This window comes from Diospyros lotus, chromosome 15, assembly GCF_014633365.1.
Source record: "Diospyros lotus cultivar Yz01 chromosome 15, ASM1463336v1, whole genome shotgun sequence".
Lineage (NCBI taxonomy): Eukaryota > Viridiplantae > Streptophyta > Magnoliopsida > Ericales > Ebenaceae > Diospyros > Diospyros lotus.
In genome coordinates, this window is record NC_068352.1 from 11,722,774 (window position 1) to 11,742,798 (window position 20,025).

Consider the following 20,025-nt stretch of genomic DNA (forward strand, 5'->3'; position numbering starts at 1 on the left):
AGCTTAGGGGCGCGAGGAAGTGTCGGAGAGGGTCGGGAGCGCGGCCATGGCAGCTGCGAAGTTGCCGTTGCAGCAGCCAAGCATAGCCATGGCTGCGCGCAGCAGTCGCAGCAGCGAAGTGGGCAACGAGCAGCTGTTGCGTGGCGACCGAAGGAGGCCAGGCAGCGGGTGGCCGGTGGTGCACGCAGGCAGGCGCGCGATGGGGACGAAGAAGGAGCTGCTCATGCGTGAGAAGAAGAGAAAGAGAAGAAGAGCAAATGGAGAAGAAGGCGCGGGAGGTTGAAGACAATGAACAGGAGCCGCGCGGGAAAGGAAAAGAAAATAAAGAGAAAAGAAAAAAAAAAGAAAAGAAAAAGAAATATGGAAAATTCTGGGGAAATATGAGAAAATCCTGAAAAATTCCAGAAAATGGGGAAAAGTCTGGAAATTAATTTGAGGCTCGAGGAGTGGGCCGAAGGTTCAATATGGGAATCCGAGAACATTATGGCAGTCTAATAGGTGATGCCAATGTGGGCGATTAGCCGATTTTCTCTTCTAAATTAACTGAGGTGAGTTATTTAATTCTTTTCAAAATATTTTTTTTTTGTGAAATATTAAATTGTGTAGAGTAATTAATAGTTGAATTAAACCCTGGGTCAGGGTTGTTTGGAAATTATTGATGGCTAGTGTATGCCGTGGTTAGTGTTGTTTGGAGACATTGTTGATGGATGGTTTTGACGGTGTGTGTGTGGAGAAGTTGAGGGCATTGGTTTAATGCTGGATGTTGATAGAATTGAGTTTGTGTGTATTTGTATCTAGGTTCGACTGGGGAAGCAGGTGATCCTAGAAGAACTCAGAATTTGGGCTGGAGTTCGTGCGAGGCAGAGATAAGGCTTCGAGCCAGGTAAGGGATGGCCCCATGTGGAGGTGGCCTTGCAAGTTGGTAAATGTGTTTGATAATGTTTTTATGTTGCATTGGCATGTAGTGGTTATATCTTGTGTGATGCAAGCTCTAGTGGACTTGTGGCCATAAGGAGGACTAGTGGTGGGGCTGATAGGTTGATGCCTCAAACCTTGGTGGGTTGTGAGGATGTGTGAGCCTAGCCTCATTTGCATGCATTTGGCATACATAAACATGATTATATTCATATTTACATGCATTGCACCCTTACTGAGTCTTTATGACTCATGAGGTTTTACCTCATGTGTAGATGATACAAGTCCAGATGCAAGCAGGGATGGTGCCGGGAGGCTGTTGTGGCAATTGGCTTGTTGCCTAAGATGTGTTGTTGTAAAATCTCCTGTAATTTTTATATGTATTCATGTAATTGAATGTAATGATATTGAGCACTAGATGTATTAAATTGTTGAAATCATCGTAGTGTGATAAATGATTGTGAGATTGTTCGTGGTATATGGCTTAGTTGGAGAAGCCGAGTTTCAGACTGAGTAAAGATCAGCAAGGTATGTTGTCATAAATCCCCAAATACTCAGCGAAGTGTTTGTATGCTAGCTTTGTACCTGGGTCACCTCTGGCTTGCTATGGGGCGAGCTGAAGAGAGGTGAAGCTCACTCGGGTTTCGAGTCTTGGTCCGCTGGATTTTTCTTGATTGAGTTGGGATCGATTCCTGAGTGGAGCGAAGGGAAGGACGAAGCCTAGTTCCCACCTAGGGCGTTTCCTGTTGAAACATAGTCTAACCTTTCCGTTGTGGTTTATCGGGTGAGTAATTCGGTCGATTATTTACCGATGGTGCCCGTAAGTGGGAGCGGGTCATTACAGGACGTTCCATTCGAGTGGACTTCAAATTGTCAAAGTGCTTTTGAGAAGCTGAAACATGCACTTATCACTGCACCCATCTTACAACCTCCTGACTGGACTTTATCCTTTGAACTAATGTGTGATGCAAGTGATTATGCCATAGGGGTAGTGTTAGGACAAAGCAAAGAGAAGAAGCCCCATGTCATTTACTATGCTAGCAGAACCTTAAATGAAGCCTAGAGAAATTACACTACCACAGAAAAGGAATTATTAGCTGTGGTATTTGCATTGGATAAGTTTAGGTCATACCTGGTAGGATCAAAGGTGATTGTGTACACAGATCACGTTGCTTTGAAATACCTGCTCACCAAGCAAAACACCAAGCCACGTCTCATTAGGTGGATTCTACTCCTATAAGAGTTTCACATAGAAATTAAGGATAAAAAGGGAGTAGAAAATGTTGTAGCTGACCATCTGTCTAGAATCCCAGGTTAGGATCTTACTGAGGGTTCCATTCCTGATAATTTTCCTGATGAACATCTTCTTCATGTGAGTACATTGACTTCTGCCCTTGGTATGCTGACATAGCCAATTATTTAGCTGTAGGTACAGTTCCCAGTCATTGGACTAGCTAGATAGACAAAAGTTTTTCAGGAAGGTCAGAACATTTTTCTGGGATGAACCATATCTGTTTAAATATTGTGCTGATCAAATCGTGAGAAGGTGCATTCCAGAACATGAGCAACATAGTGTTATGAACTTCTGTCACACCATTACTTGTGGAGGTCATTTCTCTACCCGAAAAACCATAGCAAAAATCCTACAAAGTGAATTTTACTGGACTACTATGTTTAGGGATGTACACCAGTTTTGCTTGTCATGTGATAGATGCCAGAGGTTAAGAAGTCTAACAAAAAAGGGTATGATGCCTTTGCAACCCATTCTGGTTCTTGAAATTTTTGATTGTTGGGGAATAGACTTTATGGGCCCTTTTGTTAACTCACTTGGACATGAATACATCCTGCTTGCTATAGACTATGTCTCCAAGTAGGTTGAGGCAATCCCAACAAGGACAAATGATCACAGGATTGTAGTGAAATTTTTGAAGGAAAACATTTTTAGTAGGTTTGGTATGCCTCGTGCCATCATCAGTGGTGGAGGTTCTCATTTCTGTAACAAGCCAGTGGCAGAATTAATGAAAAAATATGGGGTAGTTCATAAAGTCTCGATGCCATACCATCCTCAGACCAATGGCCAGGCAAAATTGGAAAATAGGGAGATCAAGATAATTTTAGAAAAAACTGTCAATTCCAACCAAAAGGATTGGTTCTTGAGGTTAATTGATGCTCTTTGGGCCTATAGGACTGCACATAAAACCATATTAGGCATGTCTCCCTAATGACTGGTTTACGAAAAATCATGTCATCTGCTAGTAGAGGTAGAGCATAAGGCTTACTGGGCCATCAGGAAGATGAATGAAAGTTTAGAAGAGGTGGGACTTAACAGAAAGTTGCAATTGAATGAGCTTGAGGAACTTAGAAACGAGGCATTTGAGAATGCCAAGTTTTCTAAGATGCACATGAAGAAATTGCATGACCAGCACATTAACAGGAAAATTTTTTGCATAGGTCAACATTGCTACTTTACGATTCAAGGCTCCATCTGTTTCCTAGAAAACTCAAGTCAAGGTGGACTGGGCCCTTCAAAATTCGTTCCATCTCAGCTCATGGTGTATTTGATATTGAAAATCTTCAATCTGGTCAGATTCTCAAAGTGAATGGACAATGTCTGAAACCCTACTATGAATCTTTGAATGAACAAGAAGAGAGCATGGATCTTACAGATCCACCCATTGGGTAGTGGTTAGTCAATATACATATAAAAAAAAAAGGAGGGAATTTAGTATTTTTCTTTCATGAACTGTTTTCACTCTTCATTTTGATTTAAGTATTGAAGCAAGCTCACGGATCCACACATGCAATGAAAGCTACCGGCAATATCCAAGTAAGCAACTAGATCTTTGTGTTCAATTTTTTTGAAGATCTCCAGGTATTTCTTACATCATCTTTCTTTAGAATTGTGCAAAACAAGTTGAGAGGTAAATGTATGCTTGAACTGTTGAGATGATCCTTGCACATTTACACCTTAATGACATTCTGTGTGGATTTAAATTTTGTGTTTAGATATTTGGAAGTGTGTAAAAAAAAAAATTCTCTTTACTGTTATTCGAATTCTGTATCTAGATGAGCTTAATCATTCGAATGCGTTGTAAACCATTCAAATGACCTGTGAGCTGTTAAAGAAGAAAGCAAGAAAGCATTCAAATAGTCTATGTTGTATTAGCATGTGTCCAAAATTCATTCGAATGAAAGTACTATTGCATTCGAATAGCTGGCCAAATTCCTTCACAAATGAAATTATTGTTTAAAATTCATTCGAATGAATTTCTCCATACTCAAATTTCATTCGAATGAATCTGTTATTTCTTTAAAAATTTAAGCTAGCATTCGAATACTCTCAAGTTCATTCGAATAACCTACCCTTCATCTGAATCCATTTCTAACATCCGAATATAACTTCAATTAGTTAATTTACCTTGTAAAAAAAATAAAAAAAAAGATAAAATAATAATAATAATAATAATAATAATAAATAAAATAATATTCAAGTTATTCGAATGAAGCTTTTTGCATTCGAATGATCGTTCTATTCAATGCCTTTTTTGTGAGCGTGCTGCCAAATTCATTCGGATGACCCTCATAATCATTCGAATGACCGAGAAATCCATTTGAATGAAAGTACTGTTGCATTCGAATGAGTAGCTCAAATCCTTCGATAAGTCAAGTTACTGTTTAAAATTCATTCGAATGAATTTTTTCCACATTCAAATGAGTTTGTCTGGCCCTTTAAAAGCTTTTAGCAATCATTCGTATTCTCTATCTCTCATTCGAATCCCTTGTTACCCATTGTTCTAAGAACTGAGCTATCATTCGAATCGCCCGATTTCCATTCGAATCTGCCTCTATCATTCGTATAACCCCAGAATCATTCGAATGATGCTCCTGTTAATCTCATAACCGTCTCTGAAATCTGAATCGACGCCCCCCCTTTAAAGATCGAAACCCCTCCTCAATCGGTGTGATCATTCATCCATCCACCCGAACCCTCCCTATATATCTTGTTTTCCCTGTTCTAATGACCCTTATTCATCATCCATTTCATCCATCCGAAGATCAAGCCAGTTACGTACAAGGAAGAACAGTCCATTAGCATTCGAATAGGGGGTTGTTGCATTCGAATATTCTAGGAAGAGAACAACCGAGAGGTAAGGGTTGTTCCCATTGTTTAAATTCGAATTCTATTGATTGGATGAAGGAGTTGTTGTGAAGAGGGAGTGAAGGAGATCAGTGTGAGAAAAGAGGATTGGTTGGGAAATTGAAAGAAGAAGAAAATAGAGGAACCACTTTGTGCCTACCAACTGTTCAGAAAAATCCCAAAACCAACTCCCTATACCAAACAACCCTCAATTTGACATGTCTCCAAAGCAAAAATGCCCTAAGGTTGTAGGAGAAAGCTCTAGGGCCTCGAAGAAGCAGAAAGGAAAAGAACTCGCTGCCACCCCAACCATTGATTTGAACCCTCCATATTCCAATATCAGGTTTATTAGCCCCGCGGCTGAAAAGAATTATAGTGAGGGGTATGCTAAGAGGCCAGTGCTTTGTGAGAGGGGAATTATGCTGGAACGTTTTGAAGAGCCCCCGTGTGATTTGTTGTCATTGATTACTACCAAAGGATGGCACACTTGGGTTAAGTTTCAACACAAGGCCATAGTTCCCTTAGTCAAAGAGTTTTACTCAAATATAACCAGTGATAGAGATGACTCGGGAAATAGGTGCTTAATTACTGAAGTAAGAAAGGTGAAAATAGAGTTGAAGCCCTCTGATATTGCTAAAACCTTCCAAATCCGAAGAGAGGCATCACCAAGGGACCTTGAGGAGGCAAGTGTGGACTTAGGAAAAGAAAACCTGGCTAGGTTGTTGACAGAGACAGACGATGCTGTTTGGTTAAGTCCTACCCTCCCAAAGAAGAATTTGTCCCCTAAATGCATCATCTTACATAGACTTCTTTGTTCTCACTTCATGCCCCACGCATTCACTAGCAGTGTTTCGGTTAAGCAAGACACATTCATGGGAAAGATGATCCTAGGAGTACACATTTTTGATACCATAGACCTAGTGGCCAAGTATGCACATGGGGGTGGAGGACTACCCTTTGGGGGATTGATTACCTACTTTGTACTGAGAAACAGGGTAAAAGAGAAGGCAACTTTTGAAGTCATCAAGCCAATGGATAGGATCAACCCAACATCTACACGAAGAAGCGGTGGGCAATTGAAGAGGCTTGAAGCAACAACACCCGAGAAAGGAGACGCATTAGGTAGGCAGGTTAAAACACAAGAAGGACCATCTCAGGAACCGCCACTGCATGAGGACCAGGCAGAGAGACAAAAAGAAGATCATACACTTAGAGGCTTGTACGAGTTAGTCAAGGAGATGCAAGAAAGGCAAGAGAGACATTAAGCCCTAGTGGAGCAATCATTAAAGAAGATCCAAGAGAGACAGGAGGCCATTTATGAGGATCTACATTGAAGGCAGAGAGTCATCTATTCAGGAGTAATGTGTTAGTGTAGGTGCTCTAGACCCAATCAGATTGGGCATGTTGTACACTGACAATTGTAATCATATTTATTATTGAATAAGAAGTTATTCAATTTCACAAGAAGTCATTCTATTAGTTTCTTGTTATTATTGTAATAACCGAATGAAACTAGATAAAAGTCCATATGATGTATACTATGATTAATCTATAAAGATGTGAGATGATGCATCACAGTTTCTAGACATCATTAAACGTCCAAAGTCGTAGCAATGTTGTAACGACCCGCTCCCACTTACGGGCGCCACCGGTAAATAATCGACCGGATTACTCACCCGACGAACCACAACTGAAGGGTTGGACTATATTTCAATAGGAAACGCCCTAGGTGGGAACTAGGCTTCGTCCTTCCCTTCGCTCCACTCAGGAATCGGTCCCAACTCAAATAAGAAAAATCAAGCGGACCAAGACCCGAAACCCGAGTGAGCTTCACCTCTCTTCAGCTCACCCCATAGCAAGCCAGAGATGACCCAGGTACAAAGCTAGCATGCAAGCACTTCGCTGAGTATTGGGGATTTATGAGAACATACCTTGTTGATCTTTACTCGGTCCGAAAACTCGGCTTCTCCAACTAAGCCATATACCACGAACAATCTCATAATCATTTATCACACTACGATGATTTCTACAATTAAATACATCTAGTGCTCAATATCGTTTACATTCAATTGCATGAACACATATAAAAATTACAGGAGATTACACAACATCACATCACATCTCAGGCAACTAGCTAATTACCACAACAGCCTCCCGGCACCATCCTTGCTTGCATCTGGACTTGAATCATCTGGCTCGAAGCCTCATCTCTGCCTCGGCGAGAACGCCAGCCCGAACTCCGAGCTCTTCTAGGATTACCACCTTCCCGATCGAACCTCAATTAATTTGAAGAAGAAAACCGATCAGACGCCCACACTGGCGTTGGCTCCCGAGCTGCCACTTGCGCTCAAAATCCCATTCTCGAGCTTCCAGCATGCTCCACGAGCCTCGAAATAATTTCTAGAACCTTTTTGGAATTTTCAGAAATTTTCTCCTATTTTTCCCATTTTCCATATTTTCTTCCCTTTTATTTTTATTTTTATTTTCCCTTTTTCTTTTAATTTTTCCTTTCTTCTCCCCTGTTCTTCTTCTCCAGCGTGCGTCTTCTTCTCCTTCCTCGCGCGACCTGCTCCTCTCCATCTTCCTTCTTCGCGACCAGGTAGCCTCGCGCACGGCCGCTCGCTGCCCATCGGCCACCGTCCAGCCTCACGCCAGCCACCGCTTTAGTCAGCTCGGCCGTCGCTGCTTGCCCCTAAACACTGCTCAGCCGCCACCGCCATGGCCTCTCGCGCGCGACCTTAACCGCTGCTACTGCTGCGACAACAGTCGGCCAAGATGGCCCTTGCTTCCACTTCCATCGCAACACCTGCCTCCAGCCATCGCTGCCACCATCTCCCGCGCGTGCTTCCAGCTTCGCTCGTGGCTGTCGCAGCCGCCCTGGCCTTCCTCATCGCACAGCCATGGCTGCTGCCTTTAGTCGGCCACCGCTCCCTCTCTCGATCACCATTTCTCCCTAGCTCTCTCGACTAAACTCAGCCTCCCACGAGCTCTCCTCCACAAGTCGCTGCAATCGACCAGTGATGGGCATGGCTCGCTGCTGTCGAGCTTCTTCATCGGCCATGACGGCTGCTGCCATGGCCGATCGACCATCACTCTCTCTCTCTCTCTCTCTCTCTCTCTCGTGGCATAGCTCTCTCCTGAGCCCTCTCAAACACTCGTCTCTCTGTTGTCCTCTGATCTCGCTCTCGGCCAAATGTGTAACGCCCCGCTCCCACTTACGGGTGTTACTCGTGAACAATCACCCGAATTGTCCACCTGCCCGGCCTTAGCAAAGGGTGGATCGTGTTTCAAGACGAAACGCCCTAGGTGGGAACTAGGCTCGTCCTTCCCTTTGCTGAATCCCAGGATTCACTAGCAAAATTGGGCTTTAGCCACACCGCATTGGCTATAAAGAAAATCTCCTTCAGGCGCCCAATCGCCATTTTCTCATTTTATTTAATTCTTTTTCATTGAAGAATTTTACCGGGCTCCAAAAATCACCATTTAAACCAATCCATTGATGGATCACCAATTTTGGAGGATAAACTCATCATTTTCAAATTTTTAAATTTTTGGCATTTTCTCCAAAATGCCCGAAAATCCATTTATTTTGAAAATTCCTCCGGGGCCCAAAATCGATTTAGAAATGCCCCAATTTCTCCCAAAAATTCCAATTTTTTTAAAAAAATTGGCCGGCGGGGCCCGCTGGCTCGCCCGGGGCCTGCGCGGGGCCCCGCTAGGCGCTGGCCGCGCAGCCTGGTCGCACCCGCGCGCTGGCACGGCCGCCCGCGCGCGGCTGCCTGCCCGCCCCCGCGCGCGCGCACGCCCCCGCGCGCGGCCGCCTGCCCGCGCGCCCGGCTGCGCGCCTGCCTGCGCGCGGGCTGCAGGCTGCTGCTTCCAGCAGCCTGCAGCTGCCCCCTTTCACTCCTTTACTCCTTTTTTTTTTTTTTTCCTTGGGCTATAAAACCCCAAATTTTCCAGAATTTAACTTAAACAAATAAACTTCACATTTATCTTGGTTTGCCTCTAGTTCTCCATAATTAAGGCTTAATCCACCTCTTGATGAATACACAACATATCATACCAAAGTGAAGTTTTTGCCTAGGCTTCAACATGCCATGAGCCTCAATCTCATTCACTAAAAAAAAAAATCAACCCTTCAAGGAATATACACTCCAAATATACACTTTGGGCTTAAGAAACCCTTACTTAAAGCATATACAATTTAAGCATAAATTACACCATTTGAGAAAAATATTCAATGTCTTCATGCTCAAGCTTCTTTCTCTTGCCAAACCCTTCCATAGCATGCTTCAATACCTACAAGAGGTCAAATAAACCTCATGAGCTCCAAGAGCTCAATAAGGGTGCAATGACATAAAGTATGGAAATTAACAACATAGATGCTAATGCCATATGCAAGTGCCTAGGGTTCCAATACCTCAACCCTCAAGGTTAAAGGCTTCAACATACCCACCCAACACACAAATTCATGGCCATGAGTCTCATGCACACAAGCATATGCAAAGCAAGCACAAAAATGTTAAAATGCATACAAGAGTCATGCTAGCCTCCATCCACTTGGGGCTTTCCCCTTACCTCATACTCCATGGCTCTTCAAGTTTCCAACAACTTCAAGCCTCCAAGATCACTTCCTTTCATTTCCTCAAACTCCTTACATGAAAAACAAGTCTAGGATTATAAAGAAATCCTTTAAAAATGAGAAATACAAGAAAATTATGAAACCTTTACCTCTAGGCTTCTTGGATTTCTTCTTCTCCTTTTTCTTCTTCTTTCTCTCTTCTTCATTTCTTTCTCCAAATGGCCAAAGGAAACCAAGACTTCCCTTCTTGCCATTTTATACTAGTTCCCTCATATTTCAAGAATGCATCCTAGCCATTAGATTTATTTGGTGAGAATAAATCCTCACCATCCAAACTAACACAATCCATGGCATTAAGTCTTGTTTAAGATCCACCATTGGATCATTTCTCACTTTACAAGACAACATCTTAGCCATCCAAAGGAAGCACAATCCATGTGCTTTGCTAGGTTTTAATCCTAGCCTTTGATTTAATTTGGAGATTAAATCTCCACCTTCCAATCATTTCTCTTTAAAATCTCTCCACCATTTGGCAATCCATGCCAACTTCCAAGATTTAATGGCAACCCTTGGATCACTTTCCCATTTCAAGAATTAATCTCATCCCTTGAAATATCCTTTCTTTCCCATTTAAATTAATGGGACTATTTTCATAACCATCACACTTGAATGACATAAATAAATTTCTTTCCCATTTAATTTAATGGGACAATTTTCCACCATCACATGAGAGACCACTTGAAAGACATAATACTTTCTTTCTCATTTAAATAAATCCCACAATTTTCCAAGGCATTAATGGTGACCATTTACCATTTTCTTTTGGATTTACTTTAATCCATATAATTATGCCTCTCATTAAATGCTTACAAGACCAATTATCATATCTTTTGCATTTAATTAAATCATTCCTCAACTCATAATTCCACATATATATATACATGCTCCCACATTTCTTATATATATTAATTTCTCTCAAATTCCAAGATTATGCTAAGTGTCACTCCAAGACACAACTTGGCTTTCAATTCTTGTTCTTGGTCATCCATGTGGCAATACCACATTTATTTACCAATTTAGGAAAAAATAATTATTCTCCTCAAATAATTTAATATCCACCATTTTCCCTATTTTCCATAATTAATTTCCTTTATGGAATCACTCTAAATCACCAAAATTCTCATTTCATGAATTTTTAATCCCATATCTCCATATAAACACAAATTTGGGATTTATTTCACTTACTTATCTAATTCCACATAGGAATTATTTTCAATTTGCCAAAATACCCTTTTTATTGGATTTTCCTATCCAAATTATCAAAATACCCTTCTCATGGGCATTCTCAATCTCAAGGATCATCACTTCCTCAAGGGCATTTTTGGAAGTATATTTACTTCCTTTCCTATTTTCTTAACACCGGTTACACCGGGTGTTACAAAATGCCTCCATTAGATTCAAATTAAGAGAAATGGGGCACTGTAGCAAGCTTGCTCCCCAAGCTCACGCGCCCATATATATATACACATATATATACTAATTACATAATTAACCCACTAATTTCTCATAATTTCACTTAGGAAGTTTGGGGTAATTGCATTTGAGGATTTCTATAATAACACTTGGACCCTCTCAAAGCTTAAATTAATTATAATTAAGCCATTCCCAACTCGATTTATTCGAAATTAATAACCGATCGCTACTCGGGAATACCAATCTCGTCCCTATGCCTGCACGGGACCTTTATTCGACCCGAAAGTACTTAAGGGTTGCCTTACTCAGAAAACCAAACCACTCCTAGGGTCCCCTCAGCTTCCAGGAGGTCCCTTGCAATCATTCGGTATTTGCACCCACTCGGGCTTATATGGAATTTATTCTGAAAATTATTCCCGGTCGGATCGTCAACAGCGTCACTATCATCATCTCAAGACGCTCACCAATCCCTTTCCTTCTTCCCTGGACATCCAAGTCCCGAGGTACTCCCTGCTGCCAATTCGACAATTTATATTAATTAATTACTCAAATTTAACTCTTGGGCTTCTCGGACCACTCAAGATCCTTTCAAAATAATCAAAAATTATTTATTTTCAACACCATGTAATACCAGGTATTACAAATGTCAAGAATGAACATTGACAATTGCAGTAAGACTTGTATGTGCTATGTTTTTGCTATGTGATAGCAATGGGGGTCTCACACCCATAGGCATGGGGATGTTGGAAATGTATGCCCTAAAGACACGTTTTGTTTAATTTATGGTAATGATGTTTCTTTTATTCAGTTTATGGCACATATATTATTTGCATTTAATTGTTGGAAAGGTGTCCATGCTATTAAGTAAGTGATTCATGTGATGGGTCGTTCTTCACAGTTAGGCATGAATCATGGGTACTTAATAAGCAAGAAAATATAACTCTTGATCTTTTGATAGAACTGGGCATTCTATCATGATAAGATCATTGTGCAATAGATCCTAATGGAGGATGGCTTGCCTTAGCCAGTAAACAGTCCGTTTACTCTAATTGTACAAGCGCATTTGGAATGCGTAGAGTGGACCTGTGATAGAAGCTAATGACAAAGTGCTAATTATCATGGAGCTAGCCTATCACTGCTACTACGTGGACGAGTACTCTAATACTTGAGTATTAGTTGGTGGTCTAGTGAACCTAGAGTTATATTCTTAGATTCATTGCAGGTGAGGTCTATCAAAGATCAATATCCTTTTGAGTTGGGAGTATGGTTTCTAATTAGCTAAGACAGACTAATACAAGATAGTTTCTGTGATTCACCCCCTTGTGATTGTCCAAGAATAATCGAGTAATCCAGGGCCCTGGGAACGTGACTTATGAGTGTGTGCTTCTGGGTAGCTCCCAATGATAAGCAAGTACATTCGAGTAGTCACGGATTATTGGACTAGTGATCTAAGGATGGTAGAAGTCATTTAGAAAGGTGTTAGTACAATATTCCTTTCTAAATGATAGGTGTTACGCAGAGGGGTATTTTCGTCATTACACTAGTAGGTCAAAGACATGGCATATGCAAAATTATTCGTGGGGTCAGTGTTACCATATGGTGATAGTTGGAACACTTAGAATGACAAAATATAGCTACTAGGTAGCAGGGATATTTTGGTCATTTTAGTAGCCGTGAATAATTTGTCTTTTGGTCCCCGGGGTAGCTCGATGTAACTCATGTATTTTTAATACATTTGGCTTGTTGGATGAATTACATTAAGAGAGAATTATTTTATTTAGAATGGTCCATTGGGCTAAAATAAAATAATAGTTCATAAGGGTTTTAATTAATTAATTGGGCTAACCCAATTAGGAAATTAATTAAAAGATTTGGCCCATTAGGGTTTGGCCCACTAGGGTTTTAACCCTAGGGTTCTCCCTATATATATCTCTCTTTAGTTGTTTTTTAATCTAAGTTGTTTTTCATTCTTCTTCACCGAAGAGATGCCACGAGTTCGAGTCATACTCCGGAAGATCGAAAGGGGGCGTTTGTGTTCTGATGCGACGGAGCCGAAGGCTAGCAGGGCAGCCGTCGTCTCCTCCACACGAAGAAGCACCCATCGCTCCATTCCGTCCGGTAATCCGCCGAAAAAGTAAGTCTCCTAGACTCTAACCAATACGAGGATCGTTTTATTTTTAAAACGCTTCCGTTGCATGCTTTTGATCCTCGTTCATGATCCTTCAGGGGATGCCTAGACAAGTACATAGGTGACCAATGTTGGAGAACGTGTCACTGGACATGACTCGCCATGAGAATCCATTTTGGTTATATGTTGATGGAATTCTCATACGAGATGGGTGTAACTAATCCTTGAACCTGAGGTTTTCACGGTCATCTCATAAGAAGACCGGTATGCTTTGACATCGTTTCGATGGGCCTAAACAAAGGCTGCACGTGGGCAATCATTGGGTATATCGTGAGGCTTATGGAGATGGGTGCATAGCCAAGATGGGACTCGTCTAGTCTTTGATAGAGGATGATGTATCTAAGGCACCCTCGGTGGATATTCACTTTAAATCCATGACCATGGTGAAAGAGATCAATAAGGAGTTATTGATTTACTTTCTAATTAAGTGAAGATATCCGGAAGACTGAAGAAAACTCATGTGATCGTTATCAAGCAACACATCGCCATACTTGAGATCACATAAGATACATTAACGAGAGGATCGAATTACACGGTAACCATGCTCGTGAAAGGTTATTTGCGAATTATGAATCCTTCTGAATAATTGGGTAGGCATGATGCCTTGCTAGAGGCCAATCTTGTGTTATGTGTTTGTACCGACACATTGCCAACATATTCGGAAGACTAATCAGTCATACGCAATAGGCACGGTCCCTGGCTTAAACCAGGAAAGTGGACATATGGTTAAGTGGGACACTTCGGCAAGAAGTTGTGCCGTCGTAGGTTCTCACGGGAAAAGAACAAATAGACGTAATGACGTTGATATGACGAGGAGTCGTCATAATGGAAAAAGTTTCCTAAAAATGGCAATTGATTAAATTAGGAAGGAGTTTCTAATTTAATAATTTTCTATTTGTTGGAGTGGCAAATAGGAAATAAAATATTTTTGGGCTTAAGTTAATATTTGGACTAAATTAGATTTGGGCCAAATATTAAATTAAATATTATATTTGGACTAAATTGGATTTGGGCCAAATATTAAAATAAATATTATATTTGGACTAAATTAGATTTGGGCCAAATATTAAATATTATATTTAGACCAAATTAGATTTGGGCTAAATATTAAATATTATATTTGGGCTTGAATTAGATTTGGGCCAAAATATTTCATTTAAACCTATAAAAGGATTTGGGCCATTTAATTATATTTCTAGTTGGACTAGAATAAGCCCACTTAATATTCTAATTAAATTAGAATTAATGGGCTAGCCCAATCCATTAGGGTTTTAGAAACCCTAGGATATTTCACTATAAATATCCCTTTATGAGTTGCCCAAAGGGTAGTGATTTTTGGTGTCGTTTTTCAAGAGTTGAAAAACGTATTGTCGTTCACTCTTCCTGTTTCTTTTTGGCATTGATTTGAAACGTGGGCGTTCTTTTACCGTTCATACTCAAGCCGCGCAAAGGAGAAGGAGCTAGAACTCCTATTCCGCTCTCTTTGCCAACGGACGTGTGCCGCGTATCACGAGTTAGAGGCTGGACGCTTGGACGGCTCGAATCCGCGAACGACTCAATAATCTAAAGGTTAGATTTATTTATTTTTTTGTGAATGATTCAATTTCGACGTTGATCCAATCGCCGGGATTGGGGTAAGTTCAAAATTTTGAACTACACTGTTTATCCCGTAGCGATCTTGCTTTACTTTCATAATGACCATGAATGAACATTACACTGCGATGGACAAGAGAGTAGGTCAACTTCTGAGCACATCTATAGAGGAGCTTCCACAGAAGTCTTCAAAGGACAAGTTGACTGATGTTGAGACTTGCATACAGAGGACCATTGACATGTGGTGAGATGAAGAGGGTGCACCTTCTACATCAGGGGCACATCCGCAGCCTAAGCATGAAGCACCTTCTCACCCTACCATTCCATCTTCTTCTTCTATTCCTCCTGCTGATCCCTTATCAAATACTCCTTCTGGAAACTCCACTGAGGAGAACTCCACTTTTGATGATGCCACTGATGGCACTGAGTAGTCATAGGATTTGATTCTTCATACTTAATTTCTGTATCTATGAACTACGAAAATTAATCACATCTTCATTTTTCAATAAAATGACTTTGCTTACTCTATGCTTCAAATTATTGTGCTTGACGCTTTAAATTCACAACTGGTTATTTGCATGATAATCTTTTATTTGAAAACAGAACTATATGAGATTTTGAACCAGGACCAGGACGGTTTAGGGTGCTTTATTTCTGTTCATTTGTTTTAAAACATTGTGCAATGATCAGCAAATTGCCCAAATTCTCAAATTAAGTGGAGATTTATTACCCAAGTGAGTGTTGGAGCTTCATAACAGTTTATTCTGAGTGAAATAACACATATTCGTGCAATAAAATATTTTGTTGATTCTCTTGTCTTTTAATAGCTTCAAAATAACATTTTGCTTTGAGTGTCTTTAATGATCGCGGTTAATTTTAACTAACTCTAAGCTTGAAACCAGTTGAATGAATAGCGCTATTTTATGGAACATCATAGAGGGATCATTTTCCTATCACTTGAGCCAATCAACCTATTGCTTTTTGATCAATTTCCATTTATAGCCCATTGAAGCTCTTCATGATCGGTTGCATCATTCCCTCCGTCCAAACCATAGCCATGAGATTTTTCTTATCCATTGATTAGGTCCCGGGAATTACTCTATAGGCTCAGTATCCAAAAAAAAAAAAAAAAAAATCGTCTGGGAATTTGACGTTAAAAGACCACTTACCATTTAAGATAAATGGTTGTCTCTAGGTCTGGGACATTAAAAACACCCCTGTAGCCATTGAGGGTGAAGCAATGGAAGCTTGCTCATTATCAGTTGGAATAGCAGTAGATTCAGGTTCGGATACGACCAACTAAATTTAGATGTCTTGATATGATTTCAGCTATTGATGCATGAATGCATCACTGGTGCATTTTATTTTCTATATCAAAAAAAAAAAAAATCTTCAAAGTTATTTATCTGTTTTTTAGCCACAGTGAAAATTCCCACCTAAAAACTCTCTTGATTGCCATCATCCCCTTTGCTATCCCGCATCACCATTTGGCCCCACTACTTCCCAGAAAGACCCCTCTTGGTTCTATCAATCATGTAATTTCAGGATATAATTTCAAGAGTACGGAGACTTGGTTAATTTTAGATGTTATTCATTGAGATGCTATTCTAATCATGAAGCTATACCAGGTCCTTTCCTTCCTTAATAGCATTCTTGATGATTGATGATACCTCTTTGAACTTGAAATACATCTACTCCAAATTGAGGTACATCCTTTGAGAGCAACTTTGAGCGATCATTTTATTGAAGAGAAACATATCCAGTGAGGTTTGCAATCAAAGCTTAGAGAATTGAATGTAATATGCTGATTGATTTAACTTAATATGCTCGGGACAAAAGTTCAAATAATAAACATTCCTTTGATTTTTCGAAGTCCCTGTGCTACTGACCATACATTTTTGCTTCACATACGAGATTTAAACTATCAACGAGTTTGTGAATGCTGAAGTATTCGTGCATTTAATTTGATTGCTAAGGGACTAGCAATGTTTAAGTTGGGGGTGTGATTGATGCTCAAAAATGCAAAAATTTGTTATATTTTTATTACCTCCTAATCCATTTGATCAACTTAAAATCTTAAGAATTGCTTGTTGCAGCCCAAAAGAAGGAAAAGAGACGAAAGGAACGATTTAACTCTCCAAATGCATGATTGAAAGAGGAAGAAAAAGCCAAGAAATGAAGGTGTTCTGATAAGAGTCAAAGCCATTCGAATGAGTCTTCAGAAGATATTCAAATATGGAGCAATTCAAATGGAAGCTACTCAATCATTCGAATAAATCATTCAAGCATTTGAATATGCAAAATATCAGGAATGTATTCGGATAAGCTTGGCCCAATTTGAATAAGAAGTAACAAAAATCAAGGACTCCAGGTAAAATTGTGCATATTCGAATGAAAGCCAAGTCATTCGAATGAGAAGAAATTCGAATAAACATATCATATGGAAGCAATGAAGATATATCCGAATGAAGATATAACACCCTATATTTTCGTGAAATTGCCACGTATTATAAGTGAGTTAAAATACCGAAAAATATGTTTGAAATGGCAACAAGCGACCGAATCAGTCGCAGGGAGTGCCCTAAAGCTTAGATACCTAAGGAAAAAGGTATAATTTTAACGAGCGTCTCGAGGTGAGACTTATTGCACTGAAAGAAATCAAATCAGAAATGGTTTTCGATTAAGCTAAGTTATAACCTAAAAATACCGAATGATGGTAAGGGGCTTCCGAAAAATCATATATATTGAGTAATTTTGAGTTAATAATTCTGGGATTTTAAGTATCTCAATAAATTTGATGTTTGAGGGTATAATTCTAATTAGAGAAATTATTCAAATGAAAGAATGATGAAATTATGAGCTTAGGTGGTGAAATGTTAAAGTTGAAAACTTGAAATATGGGCCAAAGTGTTATTTGAAAGAAGTTTAGGGTTTTAGCTTGGATTTCAAAAGATGGATTAATTCTAGTTTTGGATTTCAAAAGCCACTCAATTATGGCTTTGAGTCTTTGGAATCCATGGCTAAGATTGTGACAAGTGGCATAACACCATTGGTTGAAGGATTCTATAAATAGGCACCTTGAGTTGCTCTCAAACCATTCCAAACAAATTTGAGGAGTGAAGCACTCTAAGAGGAGGAGCTTACTCTAGAGAGAGAGAAGGAGGTTCGGCAAGAAGGCGGGAAGAAAGCGGCGAAGAAGCTGCGGAGAACGAGCCTCGTCGGAGTTGAGGGTCTTCGCCGGAATTCGCCAAAATCAGTCAGCAAAAAGGCGAGGTAAGTCCAATTTTTTTTTTGATAATCTTGTAGAGGGGGAAGATAGGGTTGCGTAGGTTCAAACGGGGGTCGAATCGGAGCTAAAACGAGGGAGATATGGCCGAAATACCAAACCGACACGTTGTTATTCGGAATCTGGTGCCTGCGCATGAGTTACACGCGCCGGATAATGGCTGCGCGTGGGGGCGCGTGTCCAGCCTTCTTGGGGCGCGTGAGGGCGCGTGAGAGGTCCTTTTACATGAAATATTTCACTTATACCCCTACTTTAATACCCATCAACTCTATATAAAAATATTTGAGATTAGATTTACCAAAACACATATTTTCTGCAGAAACCTAGGCCGTTTGCTGTAAAATTATATCGTCGAAGAGATAACTCAACAAGGTGAGACTCCGTGAGACTCCTATACTCCAAATCCTATTTTTTATTCTCTTATGGGAGACTTCTAATGCATGAGACGTGTTTCGTGAAGTTCTTACACATAAACGCTTGTTATTCTCTTACGTGAAATCATGATGCATGTACGAAATGTATTTTTCTGAAAATTATATGCTATTGGCTTTTTAACTGTTGCATTTATAAAATTCGTGTGGCCATACTGTTGTACCTATCTGTTGTTGGCCGAGGGCAAAAGTCGGATATCCCCCGAGAGGCGCTATGCGTGCGCCATCGAGAAAGCTCTCGTGGGGAAGACCGTGAGCTTAAGGAACAACGGATGTGGTGCTTGCATGAGTGCTATGAAGTCGGGCCAAAGTGACATGGTTAGGGACCTCCCGAGAGGCGCTATGCGTGCGCTATTGAGAAAGCTCTCGTTGGAGGAGGCTAACGTGTTCACGAGGCACTTCGGAGTAGTTCTCGTTGTTTCCTCATACATTTTATACCTGATCATGCATTGATATAAACTGTTTTTGGAGTTTCTCACTAGAAGATTCATCTTCTAATTGGACTATGTCCCTGGAATATTCAAACGTTCCAGGTTCGACGAGCGGCTCTAAAGGAAAGGAGGTAGCTGAAGAATAAGTTTAATTTGCTGTCTATAGCATGTTTAGAATATTTTCATTTATATGCGAACCTATGTATGTCTTGGATATGTTTAAGACGTTCAGTTATATCTTGCGAGAGATGATGTCCATGTAATTCATTTTGTAAACGTCTTGAACAATTTTATGATAAATAAAGTATTATGGTTGTGAACCATATCAGGTTCGATCTATCTTCCGCATTCAAGATTTTAACGTCTGTCTTAGCTATTCGATTATTGGGTTTGTTAAGCTGAGAAGGTGTAAATTTGGATTTTTGGGATATTGTGTGATGTATGACAGCTATTGTTATATGAAAAATTTTTATATTCCTGAAATCCTAAGTTATAACACGCTCAAGAAATTTGGGGTGTTACAGAAGACCAAGTCATTCGAATGTAATTGAAGAAGAAAGAAAATCTATTCAAATGAAGGCTGAGTAATTCGAATAAGAAGCATCGCAAAGAACTCCAGATTCGAATACTCCCCAAGTCATCCGAATGCTATAAAGAAGTCAAGAGGAAAATTAGAAATTCATTTGAATGAAAGTACTGTTGCATTCGAATGACTGAGAAAATCATCGTGTAAGGAACAGTAAAGTGTGAAATTCATTCGAATGGGATTGAAATTCATTCGAATGACCCGAGCAGCCAAAGAAAACTCAACACGCATTCGAATATCTCTGCTAGCATATTCGAATGAGGATCCAAAAAAAGTCTACATGCGCAAATAAACACGATGGCTCTGAGGTAAATTTAACCAACTTTTTGAACAACTTTTCATCAAGTGGCCCCCACTTTCATGCGCCGTAAGCTTAAAAAGGAACCAACATTCTTTGGAATC

General features: G+C 40.1%; 1 long non-coding RNA gene across 1 annotated transcript; it reads left to right on the forward strand.

Moving 5' to 3' along the window:
* Positions 1-18,006: 18,006 nt before the first annotated feature.
* Positions 18,007-19,378, forward strand: LOC127792588 (uncharacterized). The gene is made up of 3 exons (XR_008021157.1): positions 18,007-18,162; positions 18,495-18,547; positions 19,140-19,378. It is a non-coding gene; the product is annotated as an uncharacterized LOC127792588 (long non-coding RNA).
* Positions 19,379-20,025: the final 647 nt, after the last annotated feature.